General features: G+C 42.6%; 1 protein-coding gene across 1 annotated transcript in view; it reads right to left on the minus strand.

The window, feature by feature from the left end:
• Positions 1-25,128, minus strand: part of PDE11A (phosphodiesterase 11A) — a 163,192-nt gene that overhangs the window by 132,106 nt on the left and 5,958 nt on the right. The window lies entirely within an intron of this gene.

Here is a 25,128-nt window from a genome sequence, read left to right on the forward strand (position 1 = left end):
CGCCAGCTCCCTTGGCCAATAATGCGAGATGAGCGCGCAACCCTAGAGTCGGTCATGACTGGACCTAATGGTCAGGGGTCCCTTTACCTTTACCTTTATATTTCCCTCCAGTTTGGATTATTCAGATAGAATGCCTATAAATCCACTAGGAGACTTGAAATATTAGCACTTTTTAAAATATGGCCTGGCAAAATGTTCAGCCCTACCTACCCCAGTCCTCATTCACATTAGTTGCAACTGATTGAAAAATGCACCTATTCAATTTTACTTGAATCTTGCGTTGCCTAAGAAGTGAGTCAAAGGTCACATCAGTTAATTCTTAGGATCTAAGTGTTTCAGAAGTGCCTCCTCTGCAATTTGAGCCCGTAAGATAAACTGCCCGTCGTCAACCCCTGATGCCATGGGTCAACCTCACAAGAGCTGGAAGTGGCAGCGCACATCTCTGCTCTGTGAGGCATTTACCAGCACTGGTGTCGTCATTAAAGTCAAACCACTCCTGCTAGATGTGTGTTCAAACAGTTTTGCAAATACATAGTAGAGAGCAATAATTGAACTACTATTACACAACCATCCCAGCCTATTACTTTGTCCGCTGTAGGAGAAGCAATATCACAGCGAAAACCAGGCACCACCTGGCCTTCCTCCATGATGCCCCCCCCCCAACAACTTGTACTCTCACGTGCGTGGGAGAAGCAGAGATTTAGCTCTACAAAATTGTATCCTCTTCCTGTTCTGTGGAGGGGTTGAAATGAAGGGATCACTTAGTGTCACCTCATTTGGCACACAGCAAAGTCACCACCACCACCCCAATTCTCTTCCTCACATGGGAATGTGAGAGGTTTAACTCTTCCCCACTTGTTATATATTTTCTTGTCCTTTTATGTGGAAAGGAGAGAAGAGGAAGGGGTGCTTAGCATCTATCCTGCTCAGGGTACAGCAAGATCGGAGCCATGCCCCTGAAAGATCCACACATGTATGCTAGAATTTTATCATGTATATCTTGTGTTGATTATAAATTGTGCAACAACACAAGCATTATATCTAAACAATACCACACAGCATCACCTAAATCAAAGGTTTAAGGGTCTCAAGAAAATGTAAATCCCAGAAATCCAATTTGTTGTATGGTTATTGTCAAAACAGATATGAAGCACAGCAGAGTATTGAAATATTTTCTTATGCCGGTCCCTTGGTATTTTGCTCAATTCATCTAAATCTAGAAGATTCCTACATACTTGACTATTTGCCTCCAGTCCATTTCATACTTCAAAAAATTTAAGGCATTCGATATTTCTCTCTTGACTGGATCAATTTATGTCTCTACAGTAGTCTCTAATTGGATTCCTCACACTGGTAAAGGTTTACTTATGGAAGATAAAAGAACTATGTTACCTAATCAAAACTTCTTTTCTTTACAGGAGATATAAAGAAGGTCCCAAAGGACTTTGGCTAAGCTTCTGCCACCTAAACGAAGAGAATAAATGCATACTTTCCCCCAGAATCTTTTCTCTTTGTGTATTCCTGTTATATCACTTCTGCCAAGGCTGTCTTGTAACTGGTTGTCTTGTTTTATAAACTACAGTTTTTTAAAACAAACATTTCCCCTTTGAAATTAACTTTTAAATGTACCTCGAATGGGCCTTATAATAAAGCAGAGGAACCCTTAAAGAAATATTTCTAAGTCTCAGCATATATACATCATTTTATATATATAAGCTGTAAAACACATACAGCTTCTTCATAAATTACATAATTTCTCTCTCACTGCTTTTTTCTTTCTTTCAAGAAGAAACTACAAATACGTCTACCAATAGTGTAATTACATAGATATGCCAGTTGCCTTGTCTCCTTTCTTAAAGTAAAAAAAAAAGTGTTTTTAAGGGAGTGGGAAATGCAACACAATACTGTAGAATATTAATAGTAAAAAATTAAGCAAAACAGTGTCACAGCAATATCCTAGAAACATACCTGCCAACATAATGCTGGATGGATAATGTGCACTTCTGTTTTCCACAGAAGATAACGTGTGGGAAAATACAATGAACTACTCCAGGGAGTACACATTCAAATACGTTTAGCCTGGATAAGATGAGACTGAGATGAGATCTATCTAAAGGGATGTCACGCATTGTCACGTGGAAGATGGAGCAAGCTTGTTTTCTCCTTCTCCAGAGGGTAGAACTCAAACCAATGGATTCAAGCTACAGTACAAGAAAGGAGATTCCGAATAAACTTCAGGCAAAACTTTCTGACGATAAGAGCTATTTGACGGTAGAGCAGCCTAGCTCAGAAGGAGGTGGACTCTCCTTCGTGGGATGTTTTCAAGCAGAGATTGGATGGTCACCTGTCAGGGGTGCTTTAGTTGAAAGTCCAGCACTGCAGAGGATTGGACTAGGTGGCCCTCAGGGTCCCTTCCAAACAGAATTCTTTGATTCTAAGTCAGGCATAGGCAAACTCGGCCCTCCAGATGTTTTGGGACTACAATTCCCATCATCCCTGACCACTGGTCCTGTTAACTAGGGATCATGGGAGTTGTAGCTCCAAAACATCTGGAGGGCCGAGTTTGTCTATGCCTGTTCTAAGTTACTTCTTTCAGTATCCCACAGGCACACATTTCAAATTACTAGTATACATAACCGTGTCTTTTAAAAAAACGTTCTTCTACCAGTACACAAAGAAATCTATTTTAGTAAGGCATGTGCTCATATAAAGTAAAAGTGGAAAAGTATTAATATTCCCTTCCAACTCTACAATTCAAAACTATTCTGCCACTGAAACCAGCCATCAGTATCAAGAGTCCTGATTCAAGATAATCGTGTAATTTGGACTTCCAATTTGTCTACTGATCCCTATAATTTCTCCTGGCTAGCAGATGTTTCTCACTATTCTGCTCACTCTGGCACATCCAGAAATATTTAGGAGCCTGCCTCCAAATCAAACAAATGGTACTAACGAGTATTTCTACCAGTATCAAACATGCATTTTAAAATATTTCATAGAATCAGAATGGTAGAGTTGGGAAGGACCTCAAGTTATATGACAATAAGTATTCATCCTGATTTGCTTGCATGGTGTTTATACATCATTCCATTAGTCATGTCTTCATCCCAGACTTTTTAATGTATTTCCCCATCTTAAACAGCAAGAAGTTCACTTTGGGGGTTTTTTTTTTTTTTAATGGAGTTCTTTTACTAGAGTGACAAAGAACTTCAATTCACTTTCAATGTGGAAACGAAATGTTCTGGCAGGAGATTAAATCACTCTCATAAAATTCTGATGGTTGGAGGCACCCATAATGCACAACAAGTTAACTTTTATTCGGCAAAGCACTGTTCGACTAACTGTAATTTTACCTGGGTGTAAGTCCCAATGAACTCACTATGAAATACTTCTGAATAGGTATGTATAGGATTACACTGCTAGGCTTCTAGTCAATAAAGGGCACCATTCCCTATATTTATTTTGGGTCCATTTAAATCTCAGCTTCATTTATTTTACTGTTTCTCATAAAGGCAACACCTTTAATACAAGTTTGGATTAACATTTCCAGATTGTGATTTTCAGTTTGAGGTGATTTGGTGTGGTTCCTCCCTCCTTCTCCCTTTCACACTTTCACACACACACACACACACACACACACTTATAATTATATTCGAAGTTCTTATATATTAGATCTTATTTGTGCCTCAAGAGGATACTTAAAGTTATTTGTTTCTACAAAGAACACTATATTGTGATCACAGACAAGTTCTCCCTTAAGTTACTTATACTTGATCTTAAAAAAACAAAACAAACCAAAAGCCTAAGATAAATGGTTTTTAATAATGCTACTCAGGATGGTGCTGAAAACTTCCTCCAATATACGCAGTACTCTCAAACGAATCTCTGCTGGTACAAATGATCCCAACACATACAAGTGCTCAGTACTAGGTAAAATAATGCTTACAAAATAGCTCGTCTTCTGCATAACCCAGGTAACGAAGTGGATTACAATGCAATTAGCCCAGAGTAGGTGTCATATGGTTGTGCGAAAAGAAATATCCGAAATATAAAGCAGAAGAGCATTTTATCAAGCCATTACATTCACAGCTGTTCCTTTATTGCATTTGAATTACTGACTGGAAGTCAATTTCAGTAGTGGTACTAAAAAGTTGATTATGTCATGCTCTTTGTTACAGAAGAACCAAAATGCACGCAGGAGCTAATTGCAAAAAGGAAATACGTGCTACGATTATTAGGGCTTTCTAAATTATTGATCCATGTCTACAAGCAATCATAAAACCCGCGAGTCCACAGGGAGGAGCAGAAACCAAAGAATTTACTGTATTTGGTAGATGATGAGAGAAGGCATTGTATATCCAGAAGTAGAGACTGGCATCATTTACGAAACTCCAAACTCTGTCTCTAGGGCAAGCATGGGCAACATGGGCATGTGGGCTCCACTTTGTTTTTAACTAGAACCCCAAGGTCCACCAGTGCAAAACGGGATGCACACTGAAGTGCTGGCTCTGGAAGTGGAGCCAGTTCCTCCCATGAACCATACTCTGCGATGATCCACATATAAACATTCAAATCTATATCCAAGTTACTGTACACATTAAGGATTATAGCCATCTATTATCTTGCGTGTGAAGACCTCCAAGACCTCCCAAAGAAAGACAGAGTTGACACCAGTACTAGTTTAAGGTTATTGACATAATTTTGGCCACAACTTTATTGATTACAGAATGTGAGTGGTTTGCTTAGGCATTGGTTTGACTAGCTGCACCTACACCTCCGGAAGGGGCAGTACTGACAACTGGACATTGGCAGAAGTCAGTAAGGGTAAATATACTGGGGGAGCGTTAGTCCCACCACAGACCCAACCTCACCCCAAAATGCTCCCAAATGCTCTGGCATGGACCTAACCCCTGGAAGAGATCGTACGAAAGCATGGCGAGCCCCTGGATTCCTTTAACAGAACATCCTATCACACATTGGGAGGGCCAGGTATGACAACCTCCCCTCACCACACCTTGAACCAATGCCTAATCGCCAAACCTTACAAAGTTGTGACGATTTGCTACGCAGCAGGCGAAACCCAAGAGGCACCAGCCAATCAGCCAAATGGGGAAATTCCTACCGGCCCCCTGTCCCAAAAGCAGACAATAATAATAATAATAATAATAATAATAATAAATTTTTATTTATACCCCGCCCTCCCCAGTCAAAAACCGGGCTCAGGGCGGCTGACACCAACAGACAACCCACGATGGCATAGCTGGGTCATAGCAAGAACCTAAATATAGGGAGGGTGGGCAGGTGATCCGATGCATGAGGCGATAAGAGGAAGCTTGACGCAACGTGAAGCGGTATAAATAGGTCCCCCGGCTGCAAATTCTCTCAACCCCATTGGCCCGAATTGCCCAGCAATCGAGGGAAACAATCAGATTGTTGTGGCTATCCAAACAATCCCACCCACACAAACAGTGAGGTCAGTCTTAGTGCTCTCACCGCAACACATGCCCTCCGTGATGAGGACACGATTTCTAAGGTACCTCTACTCTAAGGTAACTCTTTGAATGATCCAACAGCAAGTTGTGAAGAAAGAGCAGTATCAGCTCCATATTTTTTTTTTGCGAAGAGGGGGGGGGTGTTGATTAAAAAAAGGCTCTCTCGGGGGCTCATTGGATTGCATCAAGTACTGCCCAAGTGGAAGGCAATTCATGCAACTAACTTTTCCTTTTGATCTCTCTTTGGTGCTTCTGTCTTTAATCATGTATTCCAACTGTTTCCCCAGTTAAGCTAACTGGCCTGTAATTTCTTAGACCCTCTCTGGATCCATTTTTAATATGTTAAAGCATTTTGATTTAGGTAGAGAAATATCTACTGGGTTAACTTTTCTTGATGAAAATGTATGCAAGATTTAAACTTCAGTTACAGCACAATTATATAACGTTGGTGTTTTATGAAAAATACGCCTAGTAATATCACAACTGTAGAAAAGAGAAGTGTCCATTTGTCACAGGAAATAAAAACTGAGCAATATTTAAAATTATGGAAAAATCATTCTAAGAGCAACTTTGCAGCCTTTATTCATTTCCCATGTTTGTAATGAGATTGCTACTTAAGACCTGTAACATTTTTGGCCTTTAATTTCCCGAATTATTGCTGCACTTAAGCTAATTTATCTAGACTGTACTAAGTACTTCCCACTGATGTGAAAGACAGGCATTCTAATTTGTGTTCCTATCTGAATGAAAAATGTAGCCAGTCAAACTAGCACTGCCTTCATGTATGGAAAGCAAAACGCAAAAAAAAAAATAATGTATGGTAAGGTAAAGGTAAAGGGACCCCTGACCATTAGGTCCAGTCGTGACCGACTCTGGGGTTGCGCGCTCATCTCGCATTATTGGCCGAGGGAGCCGGCATATAGCTTCCAGGTCATGTGGCCAGCATGACAAAGCTGCTTCTGGCAAACCAGAGCAGCACATGGAAACGCCATTTACCTTCCCGCTGTAGCGGTTCCTATTTATCTACTTGCATTTTGATGTGCTTTCGAACTGCTAGGTTGGCAGGAGCTGGGACCGAGCAACGGGAGCTCACCCCGTCACAGGGATTCAAACCGCCAACCTTCTGATCAGCAAGCCCTAGGCTCAGTGGTAAGACAATGTAAAATGATTAAATGTGGAATTTATTTATTGAAATAAGGCAAAGGGGGAAATTTCCGTATCAAGTGATGCTTGTGAAAGATTTAAGCTGAGACCAGGTCACCTATTAGGGTATGGAAGACAGAGAAAACTCATTAATATGTTTTTGTTTTTATTTAACTTTTATCCCACTCTTCCTCTAAAGCAGGCATGGCCAAACTTGGCCTTCCAGATGTTTTGGGACTACAACTCCCACCATCCATAGCTAACAGGACCAGTGGTCAGGGATGATGGGAATTGTAGTCCCAAAACATCTGGAGGGCCAAGTTTGGCCATGCCTGCAAAGAGTTCGGGGTGGTGTGCATGCCCTCCCTTTTTATTCTCTCAACAACCCTGTGAAGTAGGTTAGACTAAGGAATGGTGAGAATTTTTCAAACGTTGCACAACCAACATATAATGACTTAGCTCTGAGATTAGGAATGTGCCACAAGTTTGTTGTTCACTCCTTCGCTTACCTGTGCAGATTGCATTTTTCTCTTTCTATGGTTTACTGAGACATCTGAATCAGGGTACTAACCAAGATACATTTGTTTATTCATTTAGTTTTGCATTTACATCCTACCTTTTCTCCAAGGAGCTCAATTTCCCATCACCCTCACAAGAATCCTGGTAGGCAGGTTAAGCGGAGGGATGGTGACCAGCTAAAGGTCACCCAGAGAGCTTCACGGCCAAGTGAAGATTTGCATCCTGGTCTCCCAGGTCCTAGTCTGATCTTCTAACCATTACATCACTCAAGACTCCTATATATACTGTGTAGTGCATTTATATACCACCTGAAAGTGGTTTACGTTTAAATATTAAACCTACAAAAGAAGGGTTGCAAAGGGCAAAACAATAAAGCAACGAATTTCTCTTAGACCTCAGGGAGTCTCTTCGAGAGCTGCTAACATGAGCACCACAGCTTGGGCTACTCTTCTGCCTTCCTTTCAAAGTACATAGCTCTTAAGTTGACCCTTGGGTGGTGTAGGAGCCGTTGATCCACATGAACTTCAATAGTAAACTTTGAAGTTTCTTCAGGAGCTAATAACGTGAACTCCCTAATCTGTGCTTTTCTCCTAACGTCCTCTGAATTGCCTCCAAGCTATAATTTGAAACCAGTTTTGTAATAACTGAAACAAGCATGGTTTGGGGCAATGATGGTTAGAGTTACCCATCAACCAATTTGGGCATCCCAGAAAACTTTGATTGCAGCAAGCGACAGAACGAATCAGGGGGGGGGGACCACTATCTTCTGAAGAAACATGATTTCTGTGTGAAAAGCTGCACACTTTATCTACATCATTGTGTTTACATTATATGTCTTTCAGCATACAGCACAAAAATATAGTCAGTTTCAATGATAGAAGAGCTTTTCACTCATACAGCTTTGAGAGTGTCAATTACAGATTCAGTTCAAAGCACTTTTTGGCTCGTATAACTTCAGAGATCTTTATTCTCAGAAGGTATAGGGAACAGCTCTAACTGAGAAACTCACAAGTTCAGTTAAAGCAAGTACAGTCAAATCTTGGTTGTTGAACTTAATCCATTCTGGAAGCCTGTTTGGCTTCCGAAAAGTTCGACAACTGAGGCATGGCTTCCAATTGGCTGCAGGAGCTTCCTGCACTCAAGCAGAAGCCGCATCAGAAGTTCAGCTTCCGGAAAATGTTCGAAAATCAGAACACTTACTTCTGGGTTTTTGGCTTTCGGGAGCCTGAACGTACGCCAACGGAGGCGTTCAGGACCCAGGTTTGACTGTAGAAATAACACTGCCTCTGGAACAACTGCAAGTGATTCTGGTTGACTTCCTCATCAATCATGTGGGCAAATATGGTGTGATATATTTCAACAATGAGCAATAGCCAAACATCTCCTATTTGGCTTCTGGGTATTGGACTCAAAATGTGGTTTTCCAGGGATACACATACAGTGGTACCTCGGTTTATGAACACAATTGGTTCCGGAAGTCTGTTCATAAACTGAAGCGTTCATAAACTGAAGCGAACTTTCCCATTGAAAGTAATGGAAAGTGGATTAATCCGTTCCAGATGAGTCCGCGGAGTACTTAAACTGAAGCGTTCATAAACTGAAGCATGGGTATAATTGGTTCCGTAAGTCTGTTCATAAACTGAAGCTGAAGCGAACTTTCCCACTGAAAGTAATGGAAAGTGAATTAATCCGTTCCAGATGGGTCCGCGGCGTTCGTAAACCGAAAATTCGTAAACCGAGGTGTTCATAAACCGAGGTTCCACTGTATTAATATGCTTTGTATGTGATGCTGTTTTTTTATGTTTTAAGTACAGTATAAGGCAATCCTGTGTTCTTTTGCATGGTTATGTTTCACTGTTAGTATTTCTTTCTGTGCTAGTGCTACAAAGAAAAGAAAATGTAACAAAAATGTATTTATTTGGAGGGTGGTTGTGGTTATATTTATATACGCAGAGTTACTTACACAATATTTTCATCCAAACCATATTTTGGCATATAATAGGCCTACATATAAATACTTCCCTACATTATTTCTCCTCTCAACTCAATCCTTTGCTGAATCCACTGTATTTACCACCGTTTACTATTTTCTATCTATCTCCATATGGAAACCAGTGACATATGCTGGGAAACAACCCAAGGCATCCATTAAGGATATGTGAAAATTTTGGCGTTCCTTATGGAGTGAGAAACTGCAGCACCAACACTAGACACAAAAATGGACTCCTCATCCAATATTAAACAATGAGAATGGTGGGTTGGTCTAGTCAAGTTTCCAGAAAAAGGGACCCAGGGCCGGCCCCAAACTTTTTGGCACCTGAGGCGAACCATAAAATGGCATCCGTCCAGGGAAGAAGAGGGGAGTGAAGATCTACATCGGGAACAAGGGTGGGAGGAGACCAGGAGTGCTTGTTATTTGGCAAAAGGCCACTGCAGATGTGGCATTAGGAGAGAGCTGCTGAGGAGGCCGCAGCAGGTGATGCAGTCCTTGGAGGCCACATCTGCTGTCCCTATGGATCCTGCTGTCTGAGGCCCTCACCTCACCTTGCCTCATGGGTGGGCAGGCCCTGAAGAGGCCCTTACCCCTAGCTCCCATCTTCAGAACCAGGTGGTTCTTCTGGGTCCAGTGATGGGGATGAGAAGTTAAACTAGCAGTATATAAAGCCAACTCCACAAACACAGGTAAATGAAATCCTGCTGCTACTGAAGGAGGAAATAGGGACCTAAGCAGTCTATACATCAAAGCAAAGACCTTAATAAAGACAGGCAACAAGAAGGGGCAAGTGCATAGTCAGCCTGTGATGCGAATGGAAGGATACTTCCAGACTGCAGAGCTGGGTGTCTATATAGATTTTTAAATTATTGAAGGTGGAGTGGAAACAAAGTCTGCAAAATGAGAAAAATGCATTCATCAATATAAAGGTGCATATACCAATATACATTACTGCAACGTAAATTGTTGTTTTCTTTCCCTAGAATTGCAGTTTAACATGTGCAGTGAGATACTAGCAGGTAAAACTATCCCCACTCTTTCACTATTACTTTTTCTGTGGCCGCCATTGCATTTTTTAACATTGTAGATTTCTTAAAAGATAAAAATAAAAAGTCACTGAAATTCCTATTTCCCTACTGTCCTTCCAATTGCTATTTTAGCTTCTTCCAATTGCTATTTTAGCTTCTTGCAATCTGCTGTAATACATTTTTAACAACACCTTTATAAATCATGAAATCAATCTGGAAATAGTGCTTAAATAAAGACTCTAGAAAATCTTAAATAACTGATATTTTTTTTAAAATAAATGGTCCAGGTTTCTTAATATAATAATAAAAAAGCTAGTCAGGCAAATTGTCCTTTCCCTAATCACATGGCTAAGTCACACCCAATAGTGTGGAAAAACATAGGCTTAGAACAAACATTAGCAGCTTAAAGCACAGCAAGATCGCTTCTCTCCGCTATGTTTTAACTCACATTTGCACGTTGCTGTACACACCAGGGAAGGGACAGGGATGTTTTGACCCAGTGCACATTATCTGTTTGGCTTTGCCACATCTGCAACCCTGCCAACACATGTTCATGAAGTTATCATCTGGGCATGTGCAACAGCTATCTCATATGTACACCTCTCAGCTCAACTATAGGTGAATGTGCCTTACACTTTCAAACCAGATGCAAGCTGGTTTGAGCGGAACAGACAGCAGCATTTCTTGGGGAACTACAGGATAGATATAGATATAGGTAAAGGTAAAGGGACCCCCTGACCATTAGGTCCAATCATGACTGACTCTGGGGTTGCGGCGCTCATCTCGCGTTATTGGCTGAGGGAGCCGGCGTACAGCTTCCAGGTCATGTGGCCAGCATGACAAAGCCGCTTCTGGCGAACCAGAGCAGCACACGGAAATGCCGTTTACCTTCCCGCTTGCACTACTTGCACTTTGACGTGTTTTCGAGCTGCTAGGTAGGCAGGAGCTGGGACCGAGCAACGGGAGCTCACCCCGTCATGGGGATTCGAACCACCGACCTTCTGATCGGCAAGCCCTAGGCTCTGTGACAGTGCCACCCAGGATAGATATAGGTCGTGGCTAATGCCATGGGTAGATGGTTTCAAACCACAGCAATGGAAGTGTACTGGAGCCAGAGAAAATCGTAACGTGTACACAGCCATACAAAAAGCGCAATACCCCTGGGAGTGTAGAAAGCCAATTTGCGATTCCACTTGCAGCCTAAAGTACCGTAGAAGGGTAATAATTTGGGTTGGTTGCAGGAGCTGCCCATTGGAAAGCACCCTAAGATGGCGGATGAACAGAAGTTATAATGCTACAGAGGCTGACAACATGCTCTCAGGTTCTCTGTTGAAGGGTACTGATTTCATACACACCCATATTTTACTGACGGAAGTAGGGACAGGCCACTGACAACTCCTCCCCACACACATTGCAGTGTATATAGTGGAAGGCTCTAGTTCACCTGTTGTGTTTGCTTGCTTTGCAATTACTTTTAAAAAGCCACAGGAGTGCTTGTTCTTTTGACTAACGACTTGACTGACCTAGAATATATTACCAGCAGTTCAAAATGCGTCTTGCCAGCGTATGAAATGCCGGTCCGTGAACTGAATGGGTTTTAGGGTTCATACACAAGCATTTAAATGCATCCTCCACTTGGGAGATTTAACATTCTTGATGCCATGGGTAGAAAACAAAATCTTGAAGAATAACAGTGAATCTAGAAACTCACACTATCCTCTTCCATTTGCAGATATGCTGTGTATTTTTAGCGATGGTGTGACCAGGCGATAAGGCAGTAGCTCATACCTTCAATTCAAAAGGTATCTGTTTCCATCCACAGCATCTCTAGGTATGGGTGAAAGAGACTCCTGGTTGAAAATATGCAAAGGCAGCGATTTCCTCCAGAATTTCAGATTGTATTGGTAAACTGGGATAGCTGAAGCATATGAAATTTATTTTATATTTAATGAAAGCTTGCATTTTAAATGATTCTGACTGCAGATCAGACCACAGATCAGAATCTAAGGAATTACTCTAATACTTGTGCGGCACTCCTGGAATTGTATATATATATATATGATGGCAAGGGCCAGTGGTTACAAGGGGAGAGAGAGAATGAGCCATTAATTTCTGGTTTGTTTGTTTCTAAAGGGCCAGGAGAGGAGCGGGTGCCAGGAGCAAGTCAGCAATAACACACACTGTGTCAGTGAAGTTAATACTTTATTCAAAGAAACAAGTCAGCTCAGGGGGCCAGGCCAAGAGAGCACAGGAGCTCTTCCCAGTAGATCTTGCCCCTATGAGGCAGTTGGACAGGGGAGCCTGAAGGTCCCTGCCTTCCCACTGCTACCTAAGTCTCCTCCTCCCCCCAGGTCCTTCCCAAGCAATCCAAGGCTCCGTTGTCTTGCCTGTCTTTGCTCCTCCCTCTTCATACCTCTTCGGGTTCTGGGAGACCCGTGGTGAGGTGAGCTGCTTGCAGCAGGAGAGGAAGAAAGCCTGGCTTTCTCTCCGGCCTAATTCATCTCTGCCTCTTGGTCTCCCTCCTCTCCAGCTTCTGCTTACGCCCCTGGTTCTAGACTGCCCTCTGCCACATAAACTCCATACCAATATCAACTGTTAAATTAAGTCATGAGATGGGGTAGGCATATTTGTCTACAGTAGGGAATTAGAAGTCACATGGCCTGAAACAGAAACATATGGACCCCTGTTTACTTATACAGTGGTACCTCGGGTTACAAACTTAATTCTTTCCGGAGGTCCGTTCTTAACCAGAAACCATTTTTAACCTGAGGTACCACTTTAGCTAATGGGGCCTCCCGCTGCTGTCGCGCGATTTCTGTTCTCATCTTGGCGAAAGTTCTTAACCCGAGGTACTACTTCCGGGTTAGCGGAGTTTGTAACCCGAAAGTGTTTGTAACCCGAGATGTTTGTAACCCAAGGTACCACTGTAATGAGGGGGGAAAGCAGAAAAGAAACCATCAGCTTCGAATGCATGCATACCTGCAGAATTCACACGAGGAAGAATATATAAATTACACAAAATAATAATGCAATTTGTTTTGCAGAATGAAAATTTGTGTTACAGGCATCCCCCCATATACATTCTGAGGTACCATGCGCATCGGTGAAACTGTGTATAATTGAAACCCATTGAAAAAGCCTGCAAGACGTTATTATGACCTTTCCAGGTCACTTCCAGGTTGATGCAATGCACATAACCACAGGCGCGCACATACTGAACGAGCGTAAACAGGGGGTTGCCTATATAGGATTAAATCTGCAGTCCAATCAGGGGAGTTACACCATGGGACATACTTCTGAGCAGACATATATCACCACCACCACATTTCTTTCTCTATAAATATATCTACTGCAATGAACCCTGTGTTTAAATAGTTTTTAATCAAAACTGTATTGCTCATTTTTCACATTAGCCCATGTTTCTGTGATGTCTGGTCTCCAAAATACTTGCCACTCTGTGCTTGGAGAGCAACTGGACAGTGCTGGAATTCATCCAGCGCTGTCAGTTGTTATCTGCTTATTAAGAGCTGCTGGATAAAACACATCTTCACATCTTTCTCGTACGCTGCCCTTGCCTCCCAGGACCTGCTTTTAACAGCTCTTTCATACTGGAAGACGCCCAGTACTTACTTAGCCTGCTAATAACGAATCATTACCCTGTACAATAAAATACATTTCCCATCTGTTCATGACTTCCTTTAATGCTGTTGGCCTCATCATCAAGGAGCACCCAATTAAAAGGGCAAATTAGGAGCGGGAATTTGACAGCACATTGTCAACTTCACTCCAGCCCTAGGCAAAAACTTTGCCCCCGTTCACACATGCAGCAGAATGGGACAGTAGATGCCCCAAACAGTTAAGTAACCTGCACCACTATGGGCTGGAAGTGGAGGGGCTGCCATTTTAACATTGCCCCCACTTTTTAAAAAAATCCTTACAAGTAAAAAATGAGCTATGGCCGGGTTTGTTTAGCCTAGTTTGGGGTTTATTCCCAAGCAGAGTGCAGTTTCAAAGGCCCCAGAACAGTTGCACCATTTTGCACCATTTTGGCGGGAGTGTGGGAAGAACTGTTCCATCAAGTTTGGGTGGGAGGCACATGTCAGAGCAGCAGCATTAATATTAATATTATTAATAATAATAATAATAATAATATTTTAATAATTTTAAGCCACTTCCTGTGTGAGTGGCAATGATGGCGGGCTCTTCTTTTCCTCTTCCCACCCTCACACTTTCCTGCGTTTAAAATTAAAAGTCATAGTTGTATGAACTCCAAAACACCACTGATTTAGCTTTAAAGGCAGAAAGGGGTGCAGGAAAAGAAAAAGAAGCTCCCAGAAACCACTCAACTCACAAGAGTCCTAGATCCTTTTCATATGTACTGCTCTCAAGCCAGGTGGCAGTACATGTGAAAAGGATCTAGGAGTCTTGGTAGACCACAAACTTGACATGAGTCAACAGTGTGATGCAGCAGCTAAAAAAGCAAATGCAATTCTGGGCTGCATCAATAGGAGTATAGCATCTAGATCTAGGGAAGTAATAGTACCACTGTATTCTGCTCTGGTCAGACCTCACCTGGAGTACTGTGTCCAGTTCTGGGCACCATAGTTCAAAAAGGATACTGATAAGCTGGAACGTGTCCAGAAGAGGGCAACCAAAATGGTTAAAGGCCTGGAAACAATGCTTTATGAGGAATGGCTTAGGGAGCTGGGTATGTTTAGCCTGGAGAAGAGAAGGTTAAGGGGTGATATGATAGCCATGTTCAAATATATAAAAGGATGTCATACAGAGGAGGGAGAAAGGTTGTTTTCTGCTGCTCCAGAGATGCGGACACGGAGCAATGGATTCAAACTACAAGAAAGAAGATTCCACCTAAACATTAGGAAATACTTTCTGACAGTAAGAGCTGTTCGGCAGTGGAATTTGCTGCCAAGGAGTGTGGTAGAGTCTCCTTCTTTGGAGGTCTTTAAGCAGAGGCTGGACAGGCATATGTCAGGAATGCTTTGATGGCGTTTCCTGCTTGGCAGGGGGTTGGACTGGATGGCCCTTGCGGTCTCTTCCAACTCTATGATTCCATGAATTGTTCTTAATTTACGAATTTGAAATTGCTATAACCCATCCTGGAAACTACTAGTGGAAGACAGGTTATAAATTTAATAAAATAACAAAATTATAACAGCAGCAGCGGCAAATTAAAGGCAACGATCAGGTCCAACTGTGTGTGGCTTTCACCTGGCTTTAAAAGAGCTGTTTATTCAAGTGACTGATGTTTAATGGCCAGTCTTATCACAGAGCACAGCTGCCAGAATGGTGATAGAAAGCAGCAGAGCCGTATCCATTGCCTCGGCTTTGTGCAGCCAAACTAATTATACAGAATACAGTTTCACTCTGAAACTAGATAAATTGCTGTCGCTTTTTAGTAAGCATCAGCAACCAGCAGACCTCAGGGCCAAATCTAACTCACTTGAAGCTAGACTACAGTTAGCCGGCCCTAGGAAGGAGGTGTGTGTGGTTGAGGCACAGAATGCTGGGAGCTGTTGAAATAGGACTTCATGCCAGACACGTCCAAAGGCAAATGTTGGAAGGCCCCATTAGTGGAAAATCAATTAAGTGGGTGCAATTCAGTTAATGGGTATTATATCCCAATATACTTCTGTATGGTATTGTTAGCCACATAGCCATGATAGACTGACTGTGTGTGTGTTAATTCTGCAAAGTGTGTGTGTGTGTGTGTGTGTGTGTGTGTGTGTGTACACACACATGGGCAATGCAACCTGGAAAGAAAAGGTAGGCAGGTGTGTATGTGTGCGCACACACACACACACACACAAATAAGCACTTCTTTTCCCTTTGTTTTTCCACTAGCATTTGCACCCTGCTAAATGAACTTCTCTAGGAAGAAAAAGTATGTGAGGAGGGAGTTTTGCTGCACATTTTGATGCTAAATATGTACGTAGTTTGGTCATTAGTAACTACTAATAGGCACCAAATGCCTGGAAATAGTGGGCAACTCTTCCAAGTCATGTGCCCAAATTCAGCTAGTGATGCTAGTCTAGGCACAGACATGTCCCAAATTGGTGCAGGCAAATTTCTGCACACAAACGTGTGCTATAAGTGCCGTCTTCCAGTCTGATCCAGCAGCTCACACTGTATATCTGAAGCTCTGTAAAATAAGATGCAGTAATGTCATCAACTATCTGGGAGCTGGATTTCCCCTCTCTGCGCCAAATTATTGGTAGGTAGGGCTCTAACTTATTATGTCTACGGTTAGTTCTGAGCCAAAATAAGTTGCTTCCAGGAAGTTCCGAGCTCTAGTGTCTTTTTTATAAATTAACACTTTAATGATCTAGAATCAAACGTTACATCCCCAACCCAGCTATAGCCCTGTATCACCTAGGGAGTTGCTGGAACCCTCCCCATATCTGTATGACCTAGGGAGTTGCTGGAACCCACCCCATGTCTGTATGACCTAGGGAGTTGCTGGAACCCACCCCATGTCTGTATGACCTAGGGAGTTGCTGGAACCCTTCCCATAATTTTCCATGGTCCAATTTCTGAAACTGTTTTTGGGTCTGTTGGCTCAAATGAGGCAGGTACACTGCCCTTGCTTCCAAATTAAGGATACTGCTTTGGGGGCAGGTAGACTTCTACTGTGGGTCCCACTCAATTGATGCCTCCCATACAAATATACATACATACATACATACATACATACATACATACATACATACGGGTCTAAGATTTACTGTGCCTTCTTGATGGCGTTGCATAAGATGGACGTTCCTCAACCCGTGCGTCGAGTGACAGCGTCCGGAGTGTCACAGCAGGGGCTACTTCGGTTTCCCATGTGCTGGGCGTCTTTTGCCGGTCAGACGCTGCAAGGGGAAACTGGTGCACCGTGCGCTGGGTGCCCACTTCTGATTAGGCACAGCAGGGTGTGGATCCAGGGGGTCACCTCAGGCACTTTCACCAGTTGGAATGGATACCTCACCACCTAGGAATGAAGAGGGTCTCGTCTCCCTTCCTTCAAGGATTCACTCAGGGACTCGCTAGCGTCAGGCTGGAACCATCGTGTCAGGCTCCGCAAGGCTACACGCTCTTCGCTCGAGTGATTTCCTGTAGATTAAAAACAAAGGAAGGGGGGGGAGATTGTCCTTGTAACTGCCGCTGCTGTTTTAGAACTTCTTGCTGGTAAGTCCACCACCAAACTCTCCGAGGTAGTGCGTCCCACGTATTGGACATTGAGGTGTGTCTGGCACACAGAAGTCATCTCTGGGATGTAGCAGCAGTTAGTTGAGAAGTCATCTCTGGGATATAGCAGCAGTGCCTTACAGCAGTCTTTGCAGAATTTCACAAGGCTTGCAACAGGATTCCACGTCTGGTCCATCTTTCAGGATCTCCCCGTGGTTTCTCTTTCCTTCCACAGAACTTCATGCATGTGCAGGGTCGAGGGGGGCGCTTTAAATCCGTATTTGCCTCCCATCCAGCTGCCGACGGCTGAGTTCTGCTAGGATACTGAAGCCTGTTTTTCAAATTATGCAAAGTCTTGTGGTTTCTAGAAGAAGAAAAACTTACAGCTGCTTTGTAGCAACGGGCTGTTTCTGTGAGACATGCAATTTTTTTAAAGTCAAAGCATTTAGAGCAGTAGTGTTTTTGTAACCTGAAACGTGGATCTCCAAAGCATAACATCTTTTCTCCCTACTGTCACAGCAACGGTCTTTGGTCACACAATGTCACACAATAGAATGTCCGAAATGGCAACACCAGCCAGGCACAGCCACAGTCTCTAAGTGCAGGTTGCAGGAGAAAACAAGTTGTGCAAATACAAATCATGCAGAATCGCTTGTGTAACCAAATAAGGGGGGTTACGCCACACATCTCTGCCGGAGGTTTGAGAGTTATTGAGATGTTGCAGCCTGTCTTCCAACGTAGTGTTAGATTCAAACAATGTCTTTACACACAAATCTCAATTCAGTATAACTTCCTTCTACCTTATCCTGAATTCTTTAGTTGACAGACATTCATTTCATTAAAATATGCACTTCTACAAATTTTCCAACATGTTGCTGTCACAAAAACATATGAAATGGGGTTGCAGGTAGGAGGGTTAAACCCTTTAAACGTAGTTTGCTTTTTGAAGGACTCAAATGTCTCTTTTTCCCCATTCTTGTAAGTTTCCCCAAAAACTAAAGTCTGCACAGTTCCAACAGGACTTGGGGAAAAGATTTTAATTGTTCAAATAAAATCTATTGTCTCTTGCGTTGTGAACTACTTAAGTACATAATTTTTCTTTTCTTTTCTTTTGAAGCCAGCTGAAGCATATGAAAACATTTTCTGAGCACCGTTACTGGCATTTTGTCAGTATCCTGTGCGGCGGTAGCCTCATTTCTAGTGTGGTGAATAGCATTTTAAAGGTTCCAGAGATGATTTTTCTGAACCAATCCTCCGCTGTCTGTTTGTACAGCCCTTTTAGGCATAAAATCAGTCTGATGCTTCTTTTGGCTTTTTGGTGCTGTTTCAAGGATATTTAAAAACAGAATACTGGGTGCCTATGTTTATAACAAAGTCCAGATGCAGGTAACTCTTAGGTCACCTTGACCACGGCTCCTTGCCATGCCTGCCAAACCGACAAACTCTCTTCTGCTGGGACCCCCTTGTCCCATCTTTCTCCGAACACTCTTCCTTCCTCTTTTACATTGACCGAGACATCTCCGTCCTAGCAACTGACCTTCACCAGTGATCTTTGAACCCCTTCTGGTTCCTCACTGGTCCTTGAGCCATTATTTGTTGCTGTTTAACCACTGCCTTTCTCTTCATCTTCTTTCTCACAATGCCTTTCTTCTCTCGGGGGGGGGGGGGGAATACTGGTTGACGCCACCTTTTTTTTTTTCTCCGAACTTGTTGTTGGCAGGACTTGTAAATTAAATTTCTTTTATAGCATTCTGAATTTATCTATCATGAATTTGAGGGAAATCACATTTTCCCCTCCTCTTTACCATACTCCTCCCATTTATGGCCCTGTAAAGTATCCCCTCATTCACAGCACACACTGCAAACTTTGCCACACATAACATGCATTGGACACTTTACCACACTCTACCTCCCAGTTTTTCCTTGTTTCCTAAGTATCTATTTGTCAGGGGACCTCCTCCCTACTGACTACTAACATACACATTTTCCTCCTCCCTTTGCCTCTTACCCAAAGCGCCTGGTTTTCCCAGTTGACCTCTGATTAACTGAGTACTACCAACACGCTGGAGATGTGATCAGGATCTCCCTTCCCCTCATTAAAGGGGGCCAATTCCCTTCAAGGTACCTTTTCCCTTTCTACTTACCCCAGCCGGCTTTTCCTGTTCTTCCCTTCCAACCTCGGTCCTTTTGCCTCTTCGTCCAGGGCACAGAAACTCAAGGGCCACCTCTGATCCTCCGGAAAAAGTCTGCCGGTGTGCACCAGACCAGAGGCGCCGTTAGGAATCTGCGCCCTGTCCAGTGGGGCAAAAGGGGACTGCCTCTGGTTCAGGGAAATGCCCTCATCCGAGTCACGGCACCAGAAATGTAAGGTCACCAGAAATGTAATATGGATGATTGGCTTCCCAAATTGACCAGACGAAATCTCAGGCAGTTGTACATATTATAAAACAGATTTATTAAAACATTTATTGCAATAAATGGTGGCAGTGAGAATGAGTTTCTCATTCTGCCCGACCCATGGGCATACACAGAGTGCTTTTATACCTTTTTGACAGAGTGAAGGCCAGCCTTTCTGCAGTACTTCATCAACCAATCAAGAGAGAGCACCCCAAGATGCAAAGTCATTTACCTAACTCCACTAAGTGGCGTTATGTACCTGGTACTTTCATACACGTGTAACTGCGGTTTTGTGGCAGGGCTACATCCTCTGACAGTGGGTTGAAACAGGCCCTGTCTAGTTTGCTAGAATTTCTCAGAAGTGCTGTGTGTGGTTAGATCTTTGCATTAGATGTGCAAACATGCTGTGCCTGTGTGCAAAGTGCTGTCTGGTTTACTTATCAGAGACAGAGAGATTTTGAAAATGGAGTTCCTCTGGCTACTTTAGGGCCTGTGTGGCCTGACCAGGATTATTCTGGCCCTGGTCATTGCCACCCTATATTGTGGCAAAAAAAATTGATTATCTGAAGTTATAGGCACAGTTCAGGACCTTGCTTTCACTAAGCATTGAGTGTTTTCTACACATCTTTACATCAGTGGAATTTCAAGTCACTCATATGTCACCAGGGACACAATCCAATTCAAAGCGAATCAATAGTAAAGCCTGTCATTGATTTCAATGAGTCCAGGTTCCAAGGAAGGAAAGCAGATGGCTGCCAGAGGTGGGAGGGCAAACAGCGACAAATACACCCAACATTCTGTGAAAAAATGAATCTTAAATACGAATACTTTGCCTTATTATGTCTCTGTTCCAAGACATATTTTTTTTAAAAAAGTAAATGATTAGCATTTACTTATTTAAAGCAATGTCTTTACAAAAGAAGCACCCTCCTTCTCGAGAATCTGAATTTCCAATTTCAATCTGGCTATTCTCTCCTGCAATGTAAGTAGGCTCAAATATCCCTTTTCCCCCATTTGTTGTTCTGAAAGAACACTGACAACACTTTTTCACTTCAAGGTTGATCAGTCACCTACGATCACCATTAAAAGCACTGTAAAAAAAAATTCCCACAACTGCTATTAATTTTTAAGTAGCATATTGTGAACATTAAGAATTAACCAATAGGGAACATCTGTTGCTCACTTATATTTCCTCAGTATCACACAGCCCTTTTATCCTTTACACACAATTTATATAAGCAATAGTTTCTCTTGTTTAAATAATATGAAATTGTCACACATCTGCTAGAGACAATAATATAATTGGATGTTGACTGAAAACCTGCTTTTAACTAATACCGGTAGAAAGCCAATCTTTAATTATCACTTACAAATAATTTATTTATTTTTACTTTACACATGGAGTGAAGTGGAATTCAAGACCTTGCCAACAACAACAACAAAACAACAAATGAACAATTTTGAAGCACGAATGAAGTTATTATTGATTTGTCTGAATCACGCCATTTCTGCTCCAGGAAACAAAACAAAAAAACTGGTGCTGAAGATGGTTCGGAAACTTCAGCCACTACAGAATTCAGCAGCTAGGTTGCTCACCAGGGCCAGACGGTTTGAGCACCGATCCTGGCCCAATGGCACTGGCTGCCAATTAGTTTCTGGGCCCAGTTCAAAGTGCTGTTCTTGACTTATAAAGCCTTAAAAGGCTCAGGAGCACAATACCTCAAGGAGTGCTTCTCTCCAAATGGACCTAACCCGGACCATGAGATCATCATCTGAGGCCCTTCTATTGTGTGCCTCCTCCACGAGGCCTGGAAGTTGGAAACACAGAGAGAGAGAGAGGCCTTTTCTGCAGTGGCTCCCTATTTGTGGAATGCTCTCCCTGGGGAGGTTCAGCCGGCACCTTCATTATACACCTTTCAAATCAAAGGAGCCAAAATATTGTTGCTGGTTGGGTAAGCAAATTATGGGTTTTGCGTCAACTCCTCTTCCCTCCCCAGGCCACCAGGAGGGGAGGTCTGGGGGAGGAGGGGAGGTCTTTAATCTCTTTTGGCAGTTTTGTGTATCAGTCCCCCCCCCATGAACTATTGGGGAGGTTCCCAACCTTGCTTCTTAATATAAATTGTAGCATTTGTGGCTTCTATTTCAACGTCTCCTTGGCAAAAAAACTTATACCTCTCACAAAGGCATTATTCTCCTACCAGGAAGTATAAAGCTTTCCTCCAGGAATTCTCTATTCACGTCTGCCTAGCTAAGCTGCAAAACTGGCTGGGTGCTATGCCAGACTTTTACATTTGTAAACATCATTTTCTATTGTGTTTTAAACAGCGACTGTATACAAAAAAATGACAAGAACAACACAGCAAGAGGGAAGAGCAAACACCCTTTGTATCCCGCTTGTCAAAAGGGTTGCTTTTTGCAGGCTGTGTGTTTGTGATAAAAAGGAGATTTGTGATACATGCCAGTGAAGGGGCATTTGCTGGGTTTACACAGCCAAGGGTATTGCAGTATTCTAGTGACTGGTAGGTTGCTATTGGCAGGTTTTGTTACGTGTGGGGGTTGTATCCAACTAGGTTCTACTCAAGAGTAGTTCCATTGAATTAAATGTCCCCAAGTAAGTCATGCCTAACAGTTTCAATGGATCTACTGTACTCTCAATAGGCCTAGCATTGGCTATAGCCCATTAAGATTAGCATAATAAAATGAAATGGAATAAAATTTATAGACACAATTTCACCAAAATAAAAGGAAACTCAGACTCAGGCAGAGTTAGAAACTCAGATATATAAGCTAGGCACCCAAATACCAGGGTTACAGCCGTCAAGACAAAATGCCTAGCTGCCATTGGGGGGGCAGATGCTTCAAGTCGTGTTTTTCAATACCACTTTTTGGTTCCTTGAAATTCATTCTGATTGTGCAGATAAAAGATAACTGGTAGAATTCTACGGGATGTGTGCGCAAATGGCCAAGACCCAAGGATCCCCAGGCACACACCTCCAGATGGTGGAGACATCAGCCGCCATCTTGGTGCCTGGGCATCTTCACTTGGTCGCACGTGGCTGATAGCCAGGTGCAAAATGTGCCTGGCAAATTTCAAACACTGGACCCAGAATCTTGCTAAATAGAGTAAGGATTTGGAGTTATGCCATCAAAAACAAACACCTTGTTTGTTCCCCCCTCTTCATCCACCTTGTGCTTCTTTTGAGAAGTTGTAAAAGTTTATCGAGAGGAGAAACAACGTAATTTATACAATTAATGAAGTTTGCTGTGCTGTGGCAGCTTCTCTTCTCAACACTGGATCTTCACATGCTTTTTCTTGCCACCCAAGAAAGGTAAGAAAGGTAGCTGGAGGAAGAAGAAAGGACAGAGGGTGGAGAGCTGTGGGCTGTTTCCCCATACTTTGGGCCCCGTGGGAAACTCAACAAACCTGCTGTACCTGGAACTAGGTGTGGGGAGTGCGGCTGAATGGGACACAGCTGTGGGCAGCCTGAGGAAGTACCATCCACCTTGAGCCTGCCATAAAAAAACAAGTCTGGAGTGAGAAACTAGGGTGTTTCCAGGAACTCTTCTTGTTGTGAGAATTTTGCGGGTGAGCAGAGATTTTGTGGGAAAACTGAGGCTGATGATGTTTGTTAGAAGGAAAATGAATTGGTATTGAGATATATATAGATACACACACACACACACAGTCATACCTCGGTTTAAGTATGCCTCAGTTTGAGTATTTTCAGTTTAAGTACTCCGCGGACCTGTCTGGAACGGATTAATCCACTTTCCATTACTTTCAATGCGAAAGTTCGCTTCAGGTTAAGTACGCTTCAGGTTAAGTACTCCACAGACCGTCTGGAACAGATTAATCCACTTTCCATTACTTTCAATGGGAAATATACCATCTCAGGACTATTTAATTGCTCATCCTCTAACATTGTGTATGCCATCAAATGCCAACAGTGCCCTTCAGCTCTCTATATTGGACAAACAGGCCAAACCCTACACCAAAGGATAAATGGACATAAATCTGACATCAGGAATTACAAGACAGAGAAACCAGTAGGAGAACACTTGAATCTCCCAGGACATTTTATACAAGATCTCAAAGTAGCTGTCTTACTACAAAAGAATTTCAGAAATAGACTTATCAACTTATCATCAAGCTTAAAACCATGGAGAGACCTGGTTTGAACAGAGACATTGGAGTCTTATCTCATTATACATGATAAAGCAATTTTCAGCCATCTCACCCCTTGCTTTTTCATGCAAGACCATTTGCAGTCGTTTATAGTCGTCAACAGCTATCAGTCAGTCAATCACCCATTTCCACCACCCTTCTGAGTGATACCCCCTCCCCACCCTTTCTCTACATATAGCATCTGGGGACTTCTATTTCAGTGTATCTGAAGAAGTGTGCATGCACATGAAAGCTCATACCAAAATAAAAACTCAGTTGGTCTTTAAGGTGCTTTAATTTTGTTTCAATGGGGAAAGTTCGCTTCAGGTTAAGTACGGACTTCCGGAACCAATTGTGTTTGTAAACCGAGGTACCACTGTATGAAACGTATTAATGTAACTTATTAATATGTAACTGCATGTTTGTAATATTTTTATTTAAGTTGTCTGTTGTTGCTTCAGTTTTCTGTGGAACATTTAGAGATTTTTAAAAATATATTAAGCGGTTTAGAAATTAAATAATCAATCATCCTTCTCCTTATTATGCCTTGTGTGGCATTATGCTGGTGCCCCATGCGCTTCACAGAGCCTTGAGCTTAATGTTATCCATCAATGTGGCAGGCAGATGCCGTCAAGGATGTATGAAGAATGGAGAAAGGGAAATTGTAATGCTGGGCTGAAAATCAATAACTTGCCCTCAAGTGAAGTAGCATGTGCAACACTGTTTGAAGTGTGTGTTTACCTCGCAGGGGGGGGGTATTACTATGTGTTCAAGACTAACTGCTTTTCTTTTTTACAAGGATTTCAGAGAAAAATAATGAAGCGACAGGGATTTATCTGAAGTAACAGGATGCAAAGATATTTGAAAGAGCATGCAGGTTGACAAAGCAAAAGAGCCTCCGATTCCCCTGCATTCTGTGGGATTCACTACACCTGTGCCATCAAAAGAGCACGTCTCAAAAGGAGAAACATAAATCTACTATTGTGCTCGTCCCTGCATAAAAGGGCAGTGGGTGCGGTAAAGAGGGTAAAAGCAGCCCACAGGGCAAGAGGGGATATGATGCTACAGAAGCAAAGGAATGGCTGCTACTGCCAGGAACCTGGTTGCTTCCACAAGTGGCAGGATTCGGCCCTGAACAACAAGAAGTTACCATTACAAAGAAGGCAACTTGAGACTGGGCTAACTTGGAAGCTTGGGGCCTCA

Source organism: Zootoca vivipara, chromosome 1 (assembly GCF_965207765.1).
Source record: "Zootoca vivipara chromosome 1, rZooViv2.hap1.1, whole genome shotgun sequence".
NCBI lineage: Eukaryota > Metazoa > Chordata > Lepidosauria > Squamata > Lacertidae > Zootoca > Zootoca vivipara.